The sequence below is a fragment of the Lipotes vexillifer genome, unplaced genomic scaffold (genome assembly GCF_000442215.2).
Source record: "Lipotes vexillifer unplaced genomic scaffold, Lipotes_vexillifer_v1.1 scaffold64, whole genome shotgun sequence".
NCBI lineage: Eukaryota > Metazoa > Chordata > Mammalia > Artiodactyla > Lipotidae > Lipotes > Lipotes vexillifer.
This window is the reverse complement of record NW_006791024.1, coordinates 655,954-662,794: the sequence shown is the minus strand read 5'-3', so window position 1 is coordinate 662,794 and position 6,841 is coordinate 655,954. Positions and strand designations below refer to the sequence as shown.

The 6,841-nt window shown below is 46.9% G+C and overlaps 1 protein-coding gene across 1 annotated transcript in view; it reads right to left on the bottom strand.

Annotated features, from left to right (window-relative positions):
- COQ8A (coenzyme Q8A) overlaps positions 1 to 1,076 on the bottom strand; it is a 53,931-nt gene extending 52,855 nt beyond the window's left edge. The window contains exon 1 of the mRNA XM_007464174.1: positions 983 to 1,076. The gene's annotated coding sequence lies outside the window, so the exon portion shown is untranslated. The remainder of the gene's footprint in view (positions 1 to 982) is intronic.
- Between the last annotated feature and the right edge of the window lie 5,765 nt (positions 1,077 to 6,841).

The following is a 6,841-nucleotide window of genomic DNA, read 5'->3' as shown; positions in this document are numbered from 1 at the left end:
CCCCCCCCCCCCCCCCCCCCCGCTTTGTTTCTTCTCCGGAGATGGGCCCTCCTGCCAGCATGACCCACCCATGCACAGCATGACAACTGGCAGGCTGGCATCAGGCATGCTCAAATCCTTTGGCAACAAGTTAGACCTGGCAGGCCCAGCTCTTCAGTCTTCTGTCACGCACACCCAAGGCGCAAGTGAGCATGGACAAGTCTTCCAATGGGCTGCAGGTCCTACCCTGGATGAGAGGCTGCACTTAAGTCTCTCACCCTTCAGAGGACTGGCACCTGTCATCCAAATGGAGAGTTCCAGCATCCAGGCCTGCCCCCGCAGCATTTTCCATCCCACAAGGCACATGGGAGAACTGGCCTGGGTTTGGCAGAGGGGCAGAGACTGGGCAAAGGCACGAGTTTAGGCAATTAAGCCCAAACCATTCACAAGACCCCCGGCGTTTGGAGAAGTAGGAGGAGGGGCCAAAGAAAAGCCAACGGAGGAAAGGACCAAGAAGGGTCCTCTTTCCCAAGTTCACCCAAAACCCCCAACTGTGGAACCCAACAGCTGGCTCGGGTCAAGCGAGTCAAAGTCCTGGCACAAACCTGGGCCGAGGAGCAGTTAGCGCCCCTGAGACAGTGCAAAGGGGTCTAGGCGTGAAGAGAAATATTATCATGAGAAAGCGAGGCAGGAAAGCACTACTGGCGACCAAGAGACAAGGCATCAGGTCACCGGGGGTGCTCGGCGCGTTCCGGGGATCCATGGCCCCAGAACGCAGCCCTCGTCCCCTCCCCGAGACAGGTATGGGCTAAGGTGGGCACGGGGGTAGGAGACAGGCGCAGGGCGCCCAACACGCCGCGGCCCGGAGCTTGGGACAAATGAAACTCGCAAACGGGAAGCCGCGCTATTACTTGAGGATACAAGAAGGGCCCAAGCGGGTGGTGAGCGCAGCTCTGGCCGCAGGCAGACGGCGCCCAAGGCACGCGGTGGGCGGCAGCTTTACCCGGCTGCAGGAATCTGGGATCCGCGGTCACCTTCGCGCAGCCCCCGCGCGCTCGCCGTAGCGTAGACACCCGGCATGCACTCCGTATCTGTTTACCAGCTCGCCCTAGCCCAGAGACCCAGCGCCGGGAGCCCCGCCCCGCAGGCCGCTCCCATTGGCTGCGCTGCCACCCCCGCCCCCAGTCAATCGTCGCGCGGCGCGGGGCCGCGTGCACGGCCCGTGCGCTAGACCCGCGGCCAATCGGGACGGAGGGCAGAGAGAGAGGAGCCAATGGGAGGCCGCCCCAAAGCGCGGGCCCCTCCCGTTCTTCCCTACCGGCAGCCCTTTCCTCTAGTTGGGAGGGCTGGGTAAAGGCTGGGCTGCAGGGGTGGGTGCTTGATGCGGCTGCATCCCGAGAGCTCGCCCTTCGGCAGATGAGGCGGCGGGCGCAGCCGCGGTGGCCAGCGGTTGGATGTCACGTCCCGGCCGGCGCTCGCCGGGCCTCCGAGCGGGACTGGAGAGGAGGCAGTGGAAGGAACTGACGTGACTGCAGCGGGCTGGCCCGTGCTCTCCTTTATGTAACGAGGGCCCCCTCCCAGTTCCCACAAAAGGCTCCCACAGTAGGTGGAAGCGCTGTGGGCCGGCTGAGTGCGGGCCCGCCTCCGGCGCCCGGCCACGCCCACATGTCGCGTTTCTCTTCAGGATACGAGTGTTGTCCCTGTGGGCGCGTCCCAGGCTGGGTCGCCCGAGCAGTGGCCCCGGTGCGTGCGGGGTCGTATACCCCTGTCAGCAAGGCTCCTCGCGGAGGCTCGGCCCTCCTCTGAGTAGCGGGCACAGGCCAGCACGTGGAAGGAGCGGAAGCGGGCCCTGCGGCGGGCGGCGGGCTAGATAAGAAGCGGAAGACAGGGAGCTGCCCCCTGAGGAAGTGCCTCCTCCCAAACGGAGTGGCCCCAAGTCTCCTCGTCAGCCCGAGATATCAGACCTGAGCCTCGGTTGTCTTGACCGTTTCCACTCCCTGGTCTACAACTCTGTCCAGAGATGTCGGTGGAGAAAAGGGAAATCAGATCAATTTAGTGACTCACAAAAGTAGATACTCAAGCCAAAGGATTGTCCTTTATTCCGAGGTGATTTTGAGGAATTAACATTTAACATTTTGGAAACTTGTTTACTATTACTACTTAGGAAAATTGACCGTTGTATGCTGATGCCTGCAATGCGGGGAGAGGGTTGTGATAAAATCCAGACGTGAATCGAGCTTCACCGTTCCTCATGGGCGCTGGAGCCTGGCATCCAGGCCGTCCCGGCCGTGGGACCTGAGTTGAGGCAGCGCAGAAGCGGAGCGTGCAGGACCAGGGTGGCACAGCTGTGAATTTCTCTGGCCGGGTCCTCTGCGCTGCCGGGTCTCTGCAGGAACGTTCACATACTCTTACCAGTCCAAATTCTGTACACACGCCCCACCGCCAATCATCTCCACATTAAGTACAACATATATTTTGAGAGAGAATTAAGGAGGTTTTGACAAGTTTCAAGGAACTGACCCAAGCAGGGTGGGGCTAAGAACTGGGAACTTGCCTTGAGTAGGCAACTGGCTCCCTTTTACCACACAGGAAAGTTCCAGCCCCTTGGGTTAGGCCTTCAAGGGGTGTCCATTGCTCCCTCCTAAGCTAACTGTTCCCTTAACTGCCTGTGTTCCTCCAACCCCTGCCAGCGTAGTGACCTCTACCACTACCCATAGGATAATGGAGTCCCCAGTTCATCCCTTCCCATAATGTACAAACTCTACCTGGTGAGACTTCACTGGGAAGAGGGTGTGATTTTCATCAGCTCCAGCTTCTGCCGAAGGGGAGAGAGGATGTGGTGCTTTAGCAAGGAGGGAATTGGGTACTTCCATGCCAGTTCAGTCTCACTCCACCAGCAATGCCAGGGTTAGATTTTCTCTAAAGTACCTGAAGACCAGCATTACCCAGTACCATAAACATTAGTTTTTCTTCAGAGACCACCAGTCTAGTTTACTGGAGAAATACCCCCCAACTAGTTTATGCAAGTTGTGAAATATGAAATTATGTGAAATGTGAAATTATGACCTCAGCTTTATTGTGCTAAAAACACCCTTCTTTCCTGACCTGATTTTTTTATTGCAAAGATTTCCCCCATTAACCCTCCAAAACTGTTGGTGGGAATATAAGTTGGTACAACTATTATGGAGAACAGTATGGAGGTTCCTTAAAAAACTAGAAATAGCACTACCATATGATCCAGCAGTGCCGCTCCTGGGCATATGTCTGGCGAAAACCATAATTCAAAAAGATACATGCACCCCAATGTTCATTGCTGTACTGTTTAAAATAGCCCGGACGTGGAAGCCACCTAAATGTCCATCGACAGTGGAATGGATAAAGAAGATGCGGTACATATATACAATGGAATATTACTCTGCCATTAAAAAAAGAACAAAATAATGCCATTTGCAGCAATATGGATGGACCTAGAGATTGTCATCCTGAGTGAAGTAAGTCAGACAGAGAAAGACAAATATATCTCTTATATGTGGACTAAAAAAATTGTACAAGTGAACTTATTTACAAAACAGAAACAGAGTCACAGATGTAAAAAACAAACATGGTTACCAGGGGGAAAGCAGGGGGAGGGATTAAATTGGGAGATTGGGATTGACATACACACACTCCTATATATAAAATAGATAGCTAATAAAGACCTACTGTATAGCACAGGGAACTCTACTCAATACTCTGTAATAATCTATATGGGAAAAGAATCTAAAAAAGAGTGGATATATGTATAAATGACTCACTTTGCTGTACAGCAGAAATTAACACAACACTGTAAATCAACTACACAACAATGAAAATTTTTTTAAAAAAGATTCCCCCATTACTTCAAGTTAAAGACTCTTTCAAAATTTTTGGTTATGATAATGGCATTGTAGTTAGGTTTTTTTGTAAAGAGTCCTTATGTTTTAGATATACACACTGAATTATTTCCAGATGAAATAATAAAATGCATGGGATTAGTTTCAAAATGCTACAGGGCTGGAGGGAAGAATGGATCATGAGTTGATAACTGAGAAAGGAGTATGATGGATATATTGGGGTTCATATTCTGTCTCTATGTTTGTTTGAAATTCTTCATAATAAAGTTATAATAAAAAAGAAATCTGGGCCAAAAAAACCCAGTTGGAAGATAATACTAATAATGAAGGCAGGGTGAACGACGAGAAAACAACGAATAACAATCGTTACTACTTTTCTAGGTATAAACTCACTACAAAGTAAGAGCAGGGATGAATCTACCTGCAGCTGATAAAAAGACAGCCAGAAAATTCAAAATTAGCAAGAAGATATCTGAAGCATGGATATATATATTCACTATGTACCTCACTCCGAGTGTCTGAGTGCCTGAGGTATTATTGATTATATGATACGTCATCTTAATTATCGACTTTCTTTTAAATTTATCTTAAACTTCTAAAAATTTACATTTTTGTGTATCTTTTCTAATGGGCATTATATATTAATACAGTATTATTCAAAACACACACAAATCTGTGTATACATACATACACATGTACGTATATACATGTTCTCCCAATAATCAAGGATGCCAATGCCTGGGACGTTTGGGTGAGAAGCATGATGCTGCAGCAATTCCCCTCTGATCTCAAAATTTCTTCCTTAATAGCAGAGACAGAGAAGGCAATTATCAATTTTTCTCACTCCACTCAATTATTCCTATCAGCATACAAACCTTTTAACTGTCTCTCACTCTTCATCCCATCTCCATTTCTCTGCTCCCATTTTCAGCAAACTCATGGAAGAATTGCCTATAGCCATTTTCTCCTCCTTTTCTTCCATTCTACTTGAATCAATCTAGTCAGCTTTACCCCCATCATTCCCATAAACTGCTCACCAGTGATCTCCATGTTGCCAAATCAAGTAGTCAATCCTCAGATCTCATCTTAAACTATCAGCAGCATTTGACCCAGTTGATCACTCCCTTCTTTTTTCTTAGTGGTTGCCCTGGGGTATAATTAACATAACATTCTAGTTCAAATTAATACTAACTTAATTTCAATAATATACAAAAACTTTGCTCCTATATGGCTCCGTTCTCCCCCCTCTTTTGTGCTGTTATTATTATACAAGTTATATCTCTGTTCATTTTATGCCCATCCCCACATATTTATCATTGTTGCTTTATGCAGTTATTTTTTAAATCAGGCAAAAAAATAAGAGTTACCAACAAAAATATACCTATGCTGCCTTTTATATTTACCTATATAGTTTCTCTTACCATTTTCTTTATTTCACCATGTGGATTCGAGTTATTGTCCTTTCATCTCAGCCTGAAGGACACACTTTCTTTCTTACAGAGTGTATGTTCTAGTGCTGAATGTCCTTGGTTTTGTTTATTTAGGAATGTCTTAATTTCTCCTTCTTTTTTTTTTTTTTTTTTTTGGCGTCCGGGGGCCTCTCACTGTTGTGGCCTCTCCCGTTGCGGAGCACAGGCTGCGGACGCACAGGCTCAGCGGCCATGGCTCACGGGCCCAGCCGCTGTGCGGCATGTGGGGTCTTCCCGGACCAGGGCACGAACCCTCGTCCCCTGCATCGGCAGGCGGACTCTCCACCACTGCGCCACCAGGGAAGCCCCCTCTCCTTCATTTTTAAAGAATAGTTTTGCTAGATATAGAATGTTTCATTGACAGGGTTTTTTTTTCCTTCAGTACTTTATATCATGCCACAGATTTCTGCCTTCCGTGTTTCTGATGAGAAATCAGATGTCAATCCTATTAAGGATCTTCGTGCATGATGAGTTGCTTCTTTCTTGATGTTTTCAAGATTCTCTCTGTCTTTGTCTTTTGACAGTTTATCATGTGTCTAGTTGTTTCTCCTATCTGACTTTATTCTATGTAGACTTCAGTGTGCTTCTTAGACATATAGATTCATGTTTTTTATCAAAATTGGGAAGTTTTCTGCCATTATTTCCTCAAATATTCTTTATGTCTTTTTTCCCCCTCTCTCTTCTCCTTCTAGAACTCCCATTATAGATATGTTGCTATATTTGATGATATCCCACAGATTTCTGAGGCTGTGTTCATTTTTCTTCATTTTTTTCCTTTCTTTTCTTCAGACTAGATCATCTGAATTGGTTCCTATCTTCAATTTCATTGATTCTTTCTCTGGCCTGCTTAAATCTACTGTTGAGCTCCTCTAGTGAATTTTTCATTTTACTTATTGTATTTTTCAACTCTAGAACTTCTATTTGACTATTTTTAAATAATTTCTATCTTTTTATTGATATTCCTTATTTGGCGAGACATCATTCGCGTATAAACCCAGGGTTTGTTGTTGCTGCTGCTTATTGTACTATTATTCTTTGTTTGCTTAGTGACTTTTCTGAACTAATTCTGTAGAGTCTGATTTTGTTGTATGTGGCCACTGAAGTCTCTACTCAGTTAGCTTAGTGGTGAGCTAATGATAAGACAGAGATTTCCTTAAATGACTGGAACCAGTAAGTCATCCAGTCTTTGCTGAGGGACTCTATGTGCACGCTGGGGCATGATTTCAACACTCAGCCAGGCAGTTGACAACTCTTCCTCAACCTAACTTCCTGCTTGTGCAGAGCCTCACAGTCAGAGGTGAGATCTTAGTGCCTTCCCTGAGCATATGCCCAGCCCTGCCATGTGTGTGGCCTTCTAGAGTCCCAAGAATATGTTAGATTTTCAAAGTCCCTGTGGATGTCTCATTCCCCAGCCCTCCTTAAGTTTTCTGGTTAGTCTGTTGTTTGTCTCAACTGTGATCAACTGCCTCAGGCAGCTGCAAAGTTAAAACACACGTCTGTAAATTTTTTTTTTTTTTGACA